An 18,696-nucleotide genomic window follows, 5' to 3' on the forward strand; every position below is an offset into this window, starting at 1 on the left:
AGATCAGGAAAACATCATCTATATATCGTAGCCAAATCTTTGGTTTCAACAAAGCAGAAGAAATAGCCTTTTCTTCGAAATCTTCAAGAAAGATGTTCGCAAGCACCGGAGATAACGGGCTACCCATGGCTAATTCGGTATTTTGTTTGTAAATCATGCTTTCAAATTTAAAATAGACCGAACTGTCATAGTGAGATACTAATCAGAGTTGTTGAGTTTGACGTCTTTCTTCTTGGATACAAAGTCTGCTGAGTTTTTAATGAAAGGAGAATATTTACCTGTGATGCATTTCAACGAAGAAGCGAGATACTTCGAAAAGTTGTATCGACTATAGGTCTTAAAGGAGTATCTTCCTTGGGTATCTTTGGAAGACCATACAGTCGGGGAATAAGTGGATGAAGTGAGCGGAGAGAAAGGCGGATATTTCTTGGTAATTCTGTAATAGTTCTCAGAAGATTATTAGTGCAGTTGTGAAGCTCCCTAGTAGGGGGTCTCTGTCAAGCTGAGAGTAAGCGTCCGAGTCTAATAACTCCAAGATTTTGTGGCAGTAGTCCAAATATATTAATAAAATCCCCGTTTTATTAAGAATTACTGTAGCATTTCTTTTGTCAGCTGGGAGGATTATGATGTCTTTGTTGTTTTTAAGTTGTTTTAGGGATAGTCATTCACAAGGAAGAATGTTGTCTGCAGGAGGTTTGGCACTGTCTTCGGAAGACCTTACAGTCGGGGAATAAGTGGATGAAGTGAACGGAAAGAAAGGCGGATATTTGTTGGTAATTCTGTAATAGTTCTCAGATAATTATTAGTGCAGTTGTAATTATTATTGAGAATTATTACGCAGGGTTATATTATTTTTCATATTATAAACCTTCAAAGGAGCCTCCGTAGCTCAGTCAGTATAGACGAAGCTATTGGGTCGGAAAGACTTGGGTTCGATTCACGAACCCTGGTCTTTTTCGACTAAAGGTGAGTTAGCGGGTCTAATACGACGGTAGGGTTTTTAATTTTTTTTTTCGCCCGAAACGCGGGTTTTTCGTTCCCCAGAACAGGCAAACCGACCCATGAATACTCGCTTTTAGAGACATAGGGATCCTCGATACGTTAGCATTAAATGTGAAAAAATCCTCGACGCCGCAAGGTAAAAGAGGAGGGAAGGAATAATAATAAGAAGAAACCTTTAAAGAAATATAAATCTGAATTTTTTAAAAATCAAAGACTAAAAATGTTTCAAAATGGATGATATACAGATTTATCGGTTTCAGAAATTAAACTGAAAACCATAAATGGCATGAACAAAAATTACTGTGCGATGCCAAACTAGAACAAGAAGAGGATTTTCGTCACATTAATTGTAATGTGAATTCGTCATATAACTGAACATAAATTATACATAAAACGTCCATATTAATATTTCAACATATAGGACATCATGAGCAGGTTGTATTAAGCAGTTTCTTATACGATGCCAAAGATTCTAAACTGCAGAGGAACTTCAGATAATCCGAAATAGCATTTTATATTCAAAATGATGTTCCGTATTACCCTAAGTTCTTCCAGCTGTTAAAAAAATTAAATAAAATAAGAATTAAAACTACCAGTTGGGAGATAGCGCACTGTTGCTAATACAGTGAATCCTTACTAAGAGTTTATTGTGTATGTGCTGCTAAACGGATACCCCTCGTCTTTGCGAGAATTTATTATGAATGTTTTTATTATGGCAAATATATTTGAACATTGATATACTAAAACATCTGGAATTTGAACATTTAGAAAGCACTAGCAGTGTTTAATTTGTTTCAAAGCAAATTAATCGACATCTTTCATTGAAAGCAAACTCCTTCGGGACAGGTTTTTTTTTTTTTAGATATTTTGAGGATTTCATATGCAGTTGTTAATAATATACAGTTTTGTTGAATGTAAAATTTCTTGCCACACCTCGTGTTACCCTGAATTATAAACTGGAAGAACGTTGCAAAGCCATTCGTTTTCAAGCCACTTTCTTATACTTGGAAATAAGTTGTTGATTTTGAAACTTCTTTCCTTTTAATAATTCACGTTGCTGTGAATTATGTTGCGAAACCAGTTTCCTTTACCTTTGAAGCACGTTTTTTTTTTTAAATTATACTAAACACAAGTTTTTCACACAAAAAAAAATCAAAAATAATGATGGAAAATGGAAATATATACCAACTCATAGACGCCATTAAGATAGCTGACACTGAACAGAAATTCGTCAGCACTCCTTTGGTTAGAAGCTGATTTATACACGCCAGAGTCCCATTTGAAATAAACAGCAATTCAGGATGACTGGAAAAATAGCGACCTTTGTGCATACATCTCCAACATTATCGTTGATAATCTTACATCGAACGACTTTGCCAGAATAGAAGATGATCTTGTTACAATAGGACAACTGGACAACGAAGGAACACTAGAAGTACAGCGTGATACCGGAAAGAGATTTCAGACAAAACGAATCTGTCTTTGTGTGCCTTCTTTTAAGATTATTTGAATGTCCGCAATATTTTATAGAGATTTTTACTAAAAAAATTGACTATAATTAAGCATCTAAATGATTTAGTAACATTATTGTCGCTTCTAAAAAAGAGAAATTTAAAAAAAATGATTTTTTTTTTATTTGCGAAGTTGCTGCTGTGTAGTTGCGTTTAAGCATAATGTTGATTTACATTCCATCTAAAATTGTTCTCGAAGAACTACTTTAGTCCTGAAATTTTTCAGTAAAGATATTATTTATAGAAACTAGTACAAATGACATTTTTCGCTAGAGTAAGCACAGCAAAAACGGTAAGTTTGGTTATTTTTGTTGCAGTTTTACAAATTTTATATGTGTGTGTGTGTGTGTGTGTGTGTGTGTGTGTGTGTGTGTGTGTGTGTGTGTGCGTGCTACGGTGAAAAAGAGAAAGAGAGAGAGAATTTATAACTTCTTTAGTAATAGAATAGAAATACTGTACATTAGATATAAATTAAGGTAACTGTAACAGTTAAGTCCTGGCTTAGAAGAACTTGTTAATTACATGGTTAATAAAGAATATACGGTAATTTATCCTATAGGAAATATAGCCTTAACGATATATTTGACCTAAAAACATAACTACATTTTCTATAACGGACCAAGTTCAGCCCATTTCATAGTTCGGGATCTTATTTCTATTCTTAGGGTTTTCTTCAGATTTTTTTTTTTTTTTTTTTTTCGTATAACTATCTGGTAAATTTTCTAGGAATTAAAGAAAGAATAAAAGCAACTGAGCTTGTTTTAATATCACTTACGAAAACCGAGGATTTTAATCACATACAAAGTTATTATTACATTACATTTTATTGCATACACTTATCCAAAACACTGAATATGCAATAAAGAGATAAAGTGATGAAAGTTATTTCTCATAAGGAAAGTAAACACGCTACATGCAATGTCAAAATTAACTGAACTCTTACGAACCTGATATTTCTAGCATGTAGGATATTTTATTCATTTTTATTCATCAGATGACTATTTAAACATTCAATTTGACAGATCAGTAAGGTATAAAAAAACTGAAAGCATTAAAAGGATGATTTATTTACATTACTAATCTAATTTTTAAATACTAATACATTGTAAAATTATAAAAATTTCAATATTTAATATTGCAATTTAATAGTTGATTTAAATCTTAAAAATAAACCTGTTCATACCTTTTAAATCCGAATGTGTGTGTAGTTTGTGTGTGTGGGGAGACAACTGTTTTTAGCCCTGACGTTTTTAATTACCATAAATTTATGCAGTTCTAATAACTAACTATTAATAATTTTCAGCCGGCAAAGGTTGGTCGATTGGTAGAGCCTGTGCTACTAATGGCTCAGTTAAGTAAGTTTGAGCGTAGTTGGAAGGGGACCAATCGTTCGATGCTGTTGGCACACTCTCCCTCGATGAGTCTTTGGACTCCCTGGAGGTGTCAAATAATAATAATAATAATAATAATAATAATAATAATAAATAATTAATATATTTACTTTTATGAAAATGAGACCTGTGGTTCATAGAGGAGTTTCCACTTTGTTATGTAATAACTGAGAGGAGTTTATAATTTGTAACATGTAGTATAAAAATATGGAAACAGAGTTATGCTGTTTATGGAGCACTAATACTCTAGCATAGCACCTGAGCTGTGTGGGACATTGTATAGAAGGCATCAAGTTGGACACGCTAACTCGACATTTCAATAGTGAAGTGTTAAAATTGCATTTTGTTCATAAGTATATCAGACTTAACTGCTAGTCATAATTCATCCTAATACGAATATGATTGAATTAAATAAGACTAATGTTTTTCCATCTGAGTCATTGTGGCATAATCAGAGTACAACGTTATACTGTAACACTGGACACAAAAACCATATTTGTTTTGCCTTTGTGTTCAATTAGTTTAACATGTGAAGCATAGTGAGACTAGTTTTTTAGTAACACGCTTCCTTACGCGGAAGCGTGCATTCATAATAACATCATTCTTTGTCTGGTTCTGGTCCAGTTGGATTTGTGAACAGATCTGGTTATTTAGAAAGTTTTTTTTTTTTATCTTGGGTATATACTATGTTAAAGATACCAAGCAATTTTATAAGCTAGATTTTTTTAATCCTTTTTCTCAAGTAAGCAAACAGACAAGTAAGTCAAGTTTGCGGCTGCACGTAGCGCAACACTAGGCAACTCGTGGTAAAGGTGGAGCAAGCTCTGATTACGTTCCTTGGAATTTTCCCCTAATGCAAAGCACATTTCCTTGCGGAAATGTATGATGCTATGCATTAAGGTAATGGTCACTACCCATACCGGTTTCGACCTTTATTGAGGTCTCGTCAGTGGGAGCCAGACGTGACTTCTCCCTTGGCATTTTTTAGGTCTGGCTCCCACTGACGAGACCTCAATAAAGGTCGAAACCGGTATGGGTAGTGACCATTACCTTAATGCATAGCATCGTACATTTCCGCAAGGAATTGTGCTTTGCATTAGAGGAAAATTCTAAGGAAAGTGATCAGATCTTGCTCCACCTTTACCACGAGTTGCTTAGTGTTGCACTAGTGTTGCACTTAGTGTTGCACTACGTGCAGCCGCAAACTTGACTTTCTTGTCTGTTTGCTTACTTGGGAAAAAGGATTAAAAAAAAAACCTAGCTTATAAAATTGCTTGGTATCTTTAACATATCTGGTTATTGTTACGGAGATTCAATGGTGACTTCTAAAGCCGGAACAGGCCACTCTAGGCCTAAATCCTTGACAGGCATAATGATGATGATCTAGTTATTGTCGAATCATCAAGTGTACCACTTAAGTCCACCTTCTGTAAATTACAAGATGAATGAAACACATAATCAAGTCCCTGCTATTGAGAAAGTTTGTAGTTGTTTCAGCACAGAAATGCCCCATAAGTATAATTTCGCTATAAAAATGAATACAGGCATTCACCAGCCACTAAATAAATCGATTTGTTTTGTTATATTTAGGTGTTATAATATTGTCATTAAAATATTAGAACATAGTCATTAAAATATAGTTATGAGATTATGGTAATTACAAAAATTTAACTTTTCTTGTAGAATATGCAAACCATATTAAGTAAGATTTAATTAGACGGTTTCTAATTAATTTGTTTAGGAATTAAATAATGGGGAAGCTTCTTGGAATTTTTGTGGAGATGCAAGATGAGGAAAGTAGAGTTCTGGTCCCTAAATCGCAGCTTCACACTTGCATTTCACTATACACACGAGGACTGCTCATTCCCTTGTAGCTTGTTATAATCATGACGAATTAACTCAGTATTTAAACTACAAAGAGTAGCCAGTTTAATAGGCGACGGGTTCCGACTGTCTGTCCTTCCAGCTATTTTCCAAATTCAAAATAACTCTAAAATAGCAAAACGTGTTGACGTTTAGACCTAACCAAAATAACTAAATCATGCTGTAAAGAAACGTTCTGTCGAAAAACATGCTTACATATTTATGATGATGAATGTGGAAATCATATTCAGGTAGATGAAAGAATTAAGATGACGTCTTGTTATCTTACTGGATGTAACTAAGAATGGAACTGGCAATCTGCCAGAGATATATTGCCTTTAAATAACATCAGGGGAGCAATTTATGGAAAAACAGATCATTGGCAGTGTCATTCCATTGGCAAAACGAGCTCGACGAAAAGAATCTAGGTATTGTCATTATAGCCTATTATGTATGTTATGACTGTTATTTATATCTGTATGCTATGTCAGTATTAATATTATATTGATAATTGCCCTATTATCTGTATATGACAATGTTTCGTATATCCGGATAAATTGAAACATGGAATTTATTTTGCTTCAAGAATTTCTCTCTCCGTGCTATCATAACAACAATAATCCGATGTAATCTTTTAGATAGTTCTCATCCCATTGTGATTATTGTTTCTACATGATTGCGTGCTTTGAAAGTGAGTGTAGCATGAAAGGATACTGCCATTCACATGGCTGTACTATGTTTATGACATGTTCTTCTGTTCGATATTCTACGGTTTTTATTTTCTTTAGGTAAGAGACACCATTATTATATGCTTTAGGACATTTCATAGCTTCATATTTTTGTTGGGCTGGCTGAATAAGTGATCGGACTTTGATGAACGGATAGAAGGGGAAGGGGTTCAGGAGTACATCCATCCGATTGGCAAAAATACTAAAAGTTCATGAGTATACGTATTTTTGCCAACCGGATGGATGTTAATCCTACATGTCAGAGGGGGGGGGGGACATAATACTCTGAAATTTTATGGCTTATCACAACACAACAGACAGGAAAGCGAATATTTTATTAGCATGTTTCGCTTACCGTTACCGAAGCATTTTTCACGTTGATCACAAAGGCATTTAATATATAAGAGCTGTCGATGAAGAACTTTATTGGAAAGTCCAGGGAATTCGAATTCACTCCGTCATACGGTAGTGTCATAATCTCCCCACCTGGGAAACTTGGGCTTTCACTCCACTATAAATCAAACCGGCAGAAGAGTGCCCACAATCAACACACATAATATACTAGCTGTATAGCCATTGTAACTTGGATCGTAATTTCAGTTAAATTAATTCAACCCAGCTCGTTTGGAAATTTTCATTTTGAGCTGATCGTCTAGTACCTCTGTGGATACATCGATAAAAACGGGTGTAACATCCAAGGAAGTTCGTATATTTCATTTATCGCGTATACTAACTGGATAGGATTCTTTTAAGTATGACGAGTTTTCCATTGTGACCAAATGTGGAGTTTGTAAACTGGAGAATCATTACTCTGCATTTGGACGTAACAAGATCTTCATGTGTACAGCTTCTGTGCATGACGAAATCGTTTGAAGACCAAAACTAGTGCTTTGTATTTTCATGAATATCTTCCTGTGTATTCCATTTCTGCTTCTTTATATAAGAGGAACTGTTTCAGGAATAAACTATTCCTTAAACTCTCCGACGAGCTCTCCGATATATATATATATGTTTTTTTTTTTTTTTTCCCGAAAGGTTTGAAACCTAGAGTATTAGATTTCCAGTCTTTCGTGCCGTGGGTAGGCTGAGAGCTAGATAATTTATAACTGGTTATGAAGCAAAATAATTATTTTGCTTGCAACATTTGCGAGACTTAAGATTTCGTACCAAACATGAACAAAGCAAATAAATTTAAATGAATAAATCTTTGAAATTAAGTTGTTTGCCTGAACTCTAGAATCGATATCTTTGGTTTCATCTTCTGTAATATCAAAAAGAGCCTGGTAAATTTCCTTGATATTCTTTTTTTTAAGTGGTAACAAAAAATTACAGTAATTTACAATTTATTTAAAAAAAAAATGTTATAAATGTGTTTCGTGCAAAGTAGAGGTTCAATTAAAATCAAACTTTATTTTGGCTGGTGAATTTTACTGCCCTTTTTATTTTAAAGTCTCATCGAATGCTTGCTGTCGAAAAAAAATCAATTATGTTATAATTTCTTACCTTCCAAATTTGCAGAACAATGTCACTGTTTCAGTCACAATCACACATCCACAAAGGGCAAAGCACAGCGTAAGAAGGAATTCACGGTCTGTTTTAAACTAATAATTTCTACTAAACTGGTGATGTATTAAGTTAAAAATATTGTTAGATTATTAAGAATTCATAATAATTTGACCGATTTTAAATTCATTTTTATTGCATTAACTATAATTTTTAATTGTGATATTTATATAGTACGATATAATTCAAGAATAAGAAAATTTATATATATTTTTTATTATTTGCCGTGGTGAAATGGCGCCCCTCATCTTCAAGCACCCTTGTGCGGGACACAATCTGCACATCCGCACGGCGCGGCCCTGCCCCTGGCGCCTATGGCGCCCAACCCCATGAGTTCCGGACTGGTAGGCCGGTTCTCCTTGAATTCTGATGACTCGAAAGGGGGATCCCCCCCCGGCGCCTATGGCATCCCAACCCCCCGAGTTCCGGACTGGTAGGCCGGTTCTCCTTGAATTCTGATGACTCGAATTTTGAAGACTCGACACTCAGGGTAGCCTCTGAGTTTCAAAACGTGACATAAAATGTTTATAATTTTATATATATAGGGTAGATATAACTCTATTATATTATATATTATACTCTAATTATACTCTAATATGGCATATGCACGTTAATAAACAATGGTTATTTCCACGGATTCCCCGCATCACTTTGAAAAAGACATTCGGTGTCCATTTTCCTGTGAATTACGGTAAGAGAGTTGCAGTCCAAACTAGGGAAATATTCCACACCATAAACCCTTATTATTTAACAAATGGGACATTCTGGCAAAGAATGGGCTTTTAGTATTCCCACAGCCTGATTTTAAAAAAGTATGCATCTTGTTTTAATATTTCACTCAGGGTCCGTGGCTTTTCAATGGAGTAGTGCCCACGCTGCACCAGGAGTATTGCTTGAGGTTATTTTTGACTTTACGCAGTGATCCTTACATGGAAACTGAGATTCAGACTAGTAAATTGTGCATTACATTTCAAAAAACACAGTATACAATTTTGAGTAAGAAAATATTGACTCCTTCCTAGTAGTAACTGTTCCTGCATAATGAAAGATTTGTTAATTTTCATTACAAAAGCTGAATGAACAGGAAACTGGTATTCTACCGCGAAAGGTATATCTGGATCTCCCCATGAGATATGTAGCATATGAATGAAGTTGTGTTGTTCACAAGAATCTTACGGAACAGTATCCATTTCATCGATTACGCACCATGAAATGAAGATGTTTTTAATAAAATTATTTTTTTTTTGCACGCACGCACACACACACACACACACACACACACACACACACACACACACACACACACACACACACACACAAATTTAACAGTAATATCTTGTTCCGATCCCTTAAATGTTATCCCGGAACTCTTGCCTGTAATCCCTATAATAACTTGCATGCAACACAAATGTTACATTGATATTAAGTTCAGACATTTCAAGTTATAATCTGAAATGGGATTAAAATCTTGATAGAATAATACTCAGACTGACGGAAAAAACGATGATGTATTCTTTCATATTGTTATGCTTTTCTCAAAAGCATAACAAATATGAAAGAATACATAACAATAGCTTCCCTCTTTCAATCATAGAGATTGTGGAGTTGATCCCCATGGCTTCAACCTGACGAAATTGCTTTACAGATTTCACCGGGGGAAAAATCGCAGTGCAATATTTTCTTAATTTATCATTTGCAAAAGAGCCTCCGTAGCTCAGGCATAGACGAAGCCCTTTGGTCAGAAAGACCTGGGTTTGATTCCCGTCCAAGATGTGAGGAACCCTTATCTGGTTTTCTACTAAAGGTGAATTTTCACCTTTAATCGAAAAAAAAATAAAGTAATGCATCCGGCTCGTCAGGTTTTGACGAGCCGGATGCATTACTTCGTCGTAAATCCCCCTCATTCGGGGGAGGGGGGGACTCAACCCGTCCTGAAGGACGAATGAGAAGGATAGGATCATTTGCAAAAGAGTCTGAATATTTTGCTCTGTCAGTATTCACTCCTTAAGGTGTGTAAACTTCACTTATTTATTTATGGACGTTAGAAAAGCATGATCACGCTATCTTCAGTGATATCGTCTATGACATGTCAGTTATCCATCAGAAATCGCTGAAATTTCAAAACAACGATGACGGTTGCCGACGTACCATAGTCATTTCGAAATAATAAATTCTGAAATAGCTTCAAAATGTTGCTTTGTACTTATTAATAGATGCGTTTTGTGAAATATGCACGCGTACACATACAACATGTTTTTCCTGAATATATGCATATAACTAAGTGCTGACTAGAAGAAATTTATTATGGAAATTCGATATTTGGGATTTATTATTTGCTACGTCCTCGCAGCATATTTTAAATCGAATTCCGACCAGTAAATAGCGGTTCATGGAAAGTTCATCGCGGAAAATTCTTCTCGAAAAAATTGAATAATATTGTAATGATACACATATATAAAGAACGAATCCAAACAATAACTATTTTAAAAATATAGTTTCTTTCTGTAATTCTGTATTATCTATTTCAGTAATTTTATTTAATTTTTTATAATATTTTTATTTTGCATAAAGTTAAATTAATATTTTGCATTTTATAATCGGTGAATTTCTTAATTTTTGTTTAATTCTTTAAATGCTATTTTTTTTTAATTACTTAGATATTATAAGCTCTGTAGACAGGATAGCAATTTTTATTTTTACAAAACTGTGATAGGATGGTTAGGGAGTAAGGGCACCAAATTTTAGAATATTTTTAGAATAGAAACCCAGTATCATACTTCCGTATGATACTGGGTTTCTGCAGAGTTTTTCATACGGTAAAACAGGCAAACTGGCCAGAACACGCGGAATTAACAGACAGAATGCACTCGACTCATCGGCCGTAAATCAAAGCAACAACAGCAGCTCTTGAGACCAACATAGCAGTTTTTCATAGCTACATCAGAGATCCAGTAACAGGGTGTTGGTCTCACACCGGGCGATGAAATTCATGCACAACCGAAAGGCGTTCACTACTAACTATTTTAGTTATTAATTTTTCATCAAACTCTATAGCAGAGCATGGCTCAGTCAAGTGCAGCACGCTCCTGCTACCTTCTCTATTTTATTTTTGAACTAACTTACAAACGTCAGTTAAATTTCCTCTCCGTGTCCTGTTAGATCAGGTCAGCAGATTACAGCTAACCAAGCGATTCTCATTACTGTCACGATATTCACACACACATGCACAGTTAATCGTCTCTCTATATATTCCTTAATACTTTCGATTCTTTTGATATCCATTAAAACCTGAAGAATACAGAGTGTATCTGAATATGATGTATTCAGATACACTCCCTCACAGCTCCTAGTTATGCTATGTAGTCATTCGATCACTGTAACGCCTGTCAACACACGATACTAATTTAATAAGTTAAATACAAATCCTTCGCCAGTCTCTTCTGTTCTTCAGCTGACCCCAAGACACTGTTACTCTTAGCTATCCTAGCAGGACAACGGTTTCCAAGACCCCCTTACCAGCCCATCCACCTTCCCAATTATCACGTACACTTGAAGCAGACTCTCTCTCTCTCTCTCTCTCTCTCTCTCTCTCTCTCTCTCTCTCTCTCTCTCTCTCTCTCTCTCTCTCACACACACACACACACACACACACACACACACACACACACACACACACACACACACACACACACACACACACACACACACACACACACACACACACACACACACACACACACACAGAGGCTCTATCGTAAGAATCAAAAAACCTTCTCACATTTGGACATTTTTTTAGTAATTTTTATTAAAACAACACATGCAGCAAGTATTAGAACAATACAAATAATAATAATAGATTAATAAAAAGTAATACTGCATCTGATTATATATATATCTACCCTATATATATATAAAATGATAAACCTTTTTATGTCACGTTTTTATGTCACTTTTGTATGTCACGTTTTTTGAGACGTTTTGAAACTCAGGGGCTACCCTGCGTGTCGAGTCTTCACAATTCGAGTCATCAGAATTCAAGGAGAACAGGCCTACCAGTCCGGAACTCGGGGGGGGGGGGGGGGCTTAGGCGCCAGGGGGTCGTAGCCCCCCCCCAGTATATATATATACATTTGTATATCCTACAGTTATTTTCCAAGTGATAATATAGAGATTGATAGTAAAAGAAAAGACTTAGGAATAAAGAACAGAAAAAGGAAATAGATTAGAAAGAACTATACAATGTGTATAATCAAGGGCTGTAGCTATACTGGTTATTATAAAAATACAATGTAGGCGATACAGTCACTAAAAATTAAATGGCTGTATCTATATGAGGGCACACAAATACATGCAGAAAATAATTGAGACAACATATAACACTTAGAGTAATTTTCTAAAGTATGATCTTACGGACTTTATTTCATTAGACAATTTATTGTAGCTAAGTGCTCAAACGATTTGTGAAAATTTTCTTTGTTTGCCTTGCAACTACTAGCAAGTTCCGGTCACAACGTAAACCGTAGTCTACATTAAATGGAATAATTGTTCATCCAGAAGAGAAGCAAACGACAGAAAAGCGAACATAATTAACCGAAATAATATACTGGATCATAGTCTTACTTGCTTTGGTCGCAATTCTTATCAATCCAACTCAGAAGTTTGCCACCTATTTGCTGCCTGCCATAATATATAATCGCTATATGTAATAGTAGCAAATCTTTTCATATAAAGTTTACAAGCTGAAGCTGGCCAGCTTAAGCGTGTAAACAGTGTACTAATTTGAAAACTTTAATAATGAACACACAATTCATTCATAAGCATCTTCGTTATGGAAAACAACAGTACTCCCCCCTCATACACACACACATACACACCACCACCACCACCACCACTATCAGCAGCAGCAACGTAGCTCTAAAGGTATATTCTAATACAAGCCTACTTTGTACATATTTTTCTTACAAAGAAGCCATAGGAGCAGTGTGCGAATACCCGGAAGTATTCACATTACGACACACACACACACACACACACACACACACACACACACACACACACACACACACACACACACACACACACACACACACACACACACACACACACACACACACACACACACACACACACACACTCTCTCTCTCTCTCTCTCTCTCTGTCAGGTTAATATAGGCGGTCCATTGAACTTATTACATGCATCATCACGCATCAACTAATCCTACTCGCTGCCAGTCGTTCTGAATGAAATGGGGGGGGGGGGAACAGTCATCAATTACAAATTTACTGTTATGCATGCACGCTCACATACTGGTAATTCAATAGCACAAATTCAGTAGCACTATCTTTTTAGATACAGTAACCGTTACTATACAGTGTGTACGAAAGTATACTCCGTACGTTGTCGAATGTCTTGATGACCTTCAATGCATCTTCCTATTTATAAGTTTAAAGCCTTGTTATAAAGTTCTCATTTGTGTTGACATTCTTGATTTAGAACTATGCTGGGATTTGACAATGAATGGATGAAAATTAAAAAGCATATTAAAACCATCAAATTATATCTCTTAATCGCATGTGTGTTATTCTGACCAGTTTGCATATTTCACGTGGAATGAAAAATTAGAGTTTTAGAGAAAGAAGAAAATCCTGCTACTTCCATACGAGACCAGCTATCTCACCTTCAGCTGGGCTGGAAAAAGCCCTTGAGGAGATCCTTCGCATGCTAGATGGGATTCAAACTCGTCTTTCTAACCTTTCTAAATTTAAATAAACTTGGATTCGGGAGTATATTATATTTTTAATGATAATTCCACTCACGAGGGGTCGGAAACATATATCAGATTAGAACATCCGTGGGACTAAGGAATAGATAATCAGGGAATTCTACTATAGAAACCAAATATAGAATTGGTTTTCACTAATAAGGAGACTGTAGGGCTGATACCAGGCATTGAAAATCATCTGCTACCTAAAGTATCACTGCTAAAATAGAAAAAAAAATGAATTTGTAAAAAATGCCTATTTGCAATCCGTTTAAAAAAAAAAAAAAAGAAAAAAATTGGGCACATCCCCAATATGGGTGGAATCCACTTCGCCACAGCCAGTACACAGAATCTCAATCTAGTTATGTGTTGAATGGAATGGTACGAACGGTTAGCGACAAAGGATCCACCGTATTACAAACTGAGAAAAGTTCATGATCAACTTTGCACAGACCATCATACCAGTAGAATGTTTTAAAAAATGTTCCACGAATTAAGGCTATTATGAAAGTTAAAGCTGTGCTATTTCTAGAGTAGTTTTTACAGGTTTCTTTACTTCTTAGAAGCTTCATTCCGTTGTAGTTACTGTCTTCGGCCCTTCGAAGCTATTAATATGTGTACCTGATATATGCGCACCCTCGAGCCTGCCTGGTTAGCCAAGAGGCTGCGGGTTCGAATCCCGCCAAGGACATGAATGTTTGTGATTGTTCTACTAACCAATTACCATATGTACTGCTGTGGCCTGTGTCCTGGCCAGTATGACCTTTGATGTCTTTGCGCCATAAAAAATGTAATCAAAAATCAAAATCATGTGCAACATCGAAAGCTTTTAGCATTGATGAATCCTAATATTGTGTATACTATTCTAAACTTCATTGTTGAGACAATCTGTTATTTTGTTTCTGGGGTTTCTCAAGGCTCAGTCTTTCTCAAATACGAAAATCGTATCACATCATATCAGTGGAGTAATTATGATTTCCCTCCTTCGTGAAGCTTACTTAGCCCTTTTAGAACTTTCATACGGTATTTGAGCGCTTTCATTCATATTAATTCTCAGGCTTCTTAAGAGGTTTCGCTTTATAGTGGTTGTGGGATCCCATCACTATGTATGAGATCCCATCACCATCCAAGCACCGTTGGACTCGAAACCCACAGATGGCACAAGATGGTCAGTCTTATGCCGACTGAAGTATATTTTGTCTTTATATTACATGTTTTTAAGATCATTGTACTTGTTGTGCAGTGATGAATAAAACTCTTTCACCTCTGTAAGAAACTGGCAAGCTCGCCTTTTTGTTGAAAAGAATGAAGGACTCTCTCTTATTGAGACGCTAACCAAACCTGGGTCATTCCAGTAAGTCCTGTGGAAGAATGAAAGTTAAAAACTGTGTAATAACTAGTCCATATAGAACCTATTTCTATCGCTCACGATACAGTAAAATCATGGGAACATATTCAAATAAATGCACCAAATGTTTAGTGTTTAATGATGTGATAATGGAAATATATAATGTAGCTCTGTGTAAATCGTAGGTCTCTTGTTATTCGAATTCAGTGTTTTCTAGGAACTAATAGTATAGTATTTCTTGATCTGCTTTCGTTTCTTTTTTTTTTACTTGAAAATGTAAAAAAAAAAAAAAAAAAAGGATTTTCTAACAGTTTGTGTCTCCCCGCATAATTAATAAAAAAAGTTTATAAATTCAAAGAACGATAAGCTCATCCGGAGTAGGCTTTTACAAATATCTATGTTTTACGCGGGGTTCCAACTGCAACTTTTGCTGTAACTGTTTACTAAATGAGCTTCAAAAGCAAATTTTGCAGACGTTAAGCTCACATCATTCATTAGATAGTTTGCGCGTCAAAATGTTCATGAGACAACATAAATTAGTCTTTGTACATGGCATAGTCACTTTTGAAATACTATAACAGTCACATATGTGTGTTAATGCAGTTAAATGCTTCAAAACAATTCTGATTTCTACTTTTGCCTATCGAATGATTTCTATTATTGAAATTGTCAGCACCTAAATGTCAATATTTGAGAAGTAGGAGTTGCAACGAAACGGTTTGTGCTTACAAAGCAGTGGCGGCTCGTACATAAGCACTGCGATACTGCAGCATCTCCCAAGGAAAAAATGAAAAAATTAAATTTTGTCTGTGTTTATAAATAATAACAATGCTTACAACATTATATAAATGCAGTACAACATGTTAAAGGTTACAGCTTATGTTTTGACTTTGACAGAATAGTTAATAACTGAATTGTTCGATTAACGCTTCAGATTACGAAACAAATGCACTGCTATCTAACGCCGATATTCGTTTGCGCTTGTCATTGCATGTTACGTCATTACAACACTGCGATTTAGGGCAGTGTATCGTATGCTTCCGCGCGTTATTTCTGCGAGATATTATTATTATTATTATTATTATTATTATTATTATTATTATTATTATTATTATTATTATTATTATTATTATTATTACGGGCAACTCCAAGGAGTCGACAGACTCATCGAAGAAGGCCCTAACATCATGTCAAGAACAACTATTCGGCATTCACACAGTATCTATCATACCTAGCCTTGAACTCATTCACGATCATGGCACCCACAACAGACTCTGGCAGCTTATTCCGCTCATTCACCACTCTCCAAGTAAAAAACATAGCTCTAACACCCCGGGGGTCTTATCAAGGCTCGATACAGAGGAACAATAACCTTTTTGTCTGCTTGTTAAAGTATTTTTCACCAACCAAGTCAGTTGATGAACTGATTTAGCCACTTTTGTGATGTGCCCCCTAAACTTCAACTCCCTATCCACCAACACTTCCAAATCCCTGGCCTCGTCAATCTCCTGTAGTACGGTTCCACCAATGTGATATACTGCTGCTAATCTTTTCACCCCAAAATGCATAAATGCATTTTGGGGTGAAAAATGCACTTTGCCACATTAAATTGACATCCATTCTCGTTAGCCCAGTCCTCCAAACTATCCAAATCATTCTGCAAAATTTTTACATTCTGTGCACTCACTATTGCTCTACCCAACTTTGTTTACATGAGAAGTAAACACGTCCGGTGACGTGTTTACTTCTCGTGGTTCCTAACTCTAATAGAATATATACCTTGTCTGAGATAATCACATGGACTAGGCTTGATTGGAACTGATTTGCACTTGCTCGACAGAGCCAAATGAAAAAGTAAATATAAAATAAAATGGGTTCTACAGTCGATTTTCTTGAGTTTACAGGATGAAAAAACCTACTTGCCTGTGCCAGAAATCGACTAATTCGGGAACCGGTCAAAGAAACGCTTAGAAACGCATTTGGAAAAAGTTCCTCTAGGTGGCGACTAGACTTGAACTTAAATATTTCTTCGGGCGACCTAGTGCAGAAGATGCAAACGTCACTTCCACTGAGCTACACAGGACTGGCTATTAAATTACCGAACTAAAATATTCTCTTCATGGTTCAGACAATCGCATATGACAATATGCTATAATTAGATTATAAGTAGATGCTTTAATTCATAACGAAAAATAGTTCGTTCAATTTGGAATTAATAAAAATACAGTATATAGATCTCTTAATTATTATTCAACAGACAATGTCAAGATAGTAATAATAATGATGATCTGTGCATCTTAAATTAAGGTAATCATATAACACATTGGACACGAGATAAAATTATTAATCTAATCTTCTGCAGTGTAGGGTCTTTGGCTTATGTCATTTGGTTGGGAAGACCTAGAAAGTCCTCCTGTAATAAGAAAAAAAACTGTAAACCGTTTTCAGCAAGCTAAACCAATAGATCTTAGTTAGAAACTTGGAAATTTCCCATTTCCATTTTCAAAATTAAAAGTATCTTGATCGGGTGATTAGAATTCTGGAGAGATTGTTCAAAACAATGATCCCAGAAGTATGTGTTATAAGCTGAATGCACATTTCTCTTCTTTTCGGGAGGGAGGGGTACTTAAAACATTTCACTGAAAGTTTTTCAGATATACGTCCCCTTTCAAAAATTCAACAATGCAGCCATTGGCGTTTTAACACAGTGAAAATGTACTAAATTGATATAAATAATTCATTTAGGTACATCTAACATTTCACAAGACGTCGGCCTAGAAAAGTCCATGTTATTCATCCTTCCCAAGGAAGCATTTTCAAGGCTTTGGTTTCAATGTCCTTGGTTTTGGTTACAGTTACGGTCAAGAACTTAGACCATAAAGCTTATTTCATGTGCTTGTCTGACCGGTTTGCTTATTTAATGAAAATATTCCTGAAACGTGGATTTTTTATGGAGTAAGAAGAATCCTGTCACTTTCCTATGATATTGGCTAATTCACCTTTATAAATCCCTTGTAAAGTTCCTTTTTTTTATGTGATCGAACCCAGGTCTTTCCAATCAAAAGGTAAATATCGCGTCTCCTCTCGACTGCGCTATCATTATGGAAGTGTGCTAATTTCATCACAAGGAGAATTTCATCATCTTCACATTTGAACAAGAAGGACATATTAATGATATGTGAGCTAAATGTTAATAAAAAAATTCTTTAAAATACACTTCATCCCCCTCTTTCCCTTCCCCCTAAAAAGTACACAGTCCAGTAGCGCTGTTTCGTATGTACTCTTTTCATTATTTATTCAATTTTTACTAGCTAAGTTTCTAAAAATGGGCTACCATGTGTTCTTAAATTAGGTTGTTACATTTAAACTGTCCATGTGGTTCCAAGATTTTTAATGGCAATATCTTTATTTTAATAATGAAACAAAACAGGGATAATTACAGAATCTGTAAATTATAATAATACGTGCAGAACCTGGTTGATTCCAGATTACAACTGACTCCACCTCAAAACGTTTATGCAAATTAAA

At 35.5% G+C, this 18,696-nt stretch overlaps 1 protein-coding gene across 2 annotated transcripts in view; it reads left to right on the forward strand.

The window, feature by feature from the left end:
* Positions 1–18,696, forward strand: part of LOC150092746 (proton-coupled zinc antiporter SLC30A1-like) — a 296,774-nt gene that overhangs the window by 111,945 nt on the left and 166,133 nt on the right. The window contains exon 1 of one of the 2 annotated variants that reach the window (XM_090414534.1): positions 2,449–2,805. The exons of the other annotated variant lie outside the window; for it this stretch is intronic. The gene's annotated coding sequence lies outside the window, so the exon portion shown is untranslated. Of the gene's footprint in view, positions 1–2,448; positions 2,806–18,696 lie in introns of those variants that run through there. 2 annotated transcript variants of the gene reach the window in all.

The sequence above is a fragment of the Typopeltis vanoorti genome, chromosome 25 (genome assembly GCF_054136105.1).
Source record: "Typopeltis vanoorti isolate ZY-2024b chromosome 25, IOZ_Tvanoo_1.0, whole genome shotgun sequence".
In the NCBI taxonomy this organism is placed as follows: Eukaryota; Metazoa; Arthropoda; class Arachnida; order Uropygi; family Thelyphonidae; genus Typopeltis; species Typopeltis vanoorti.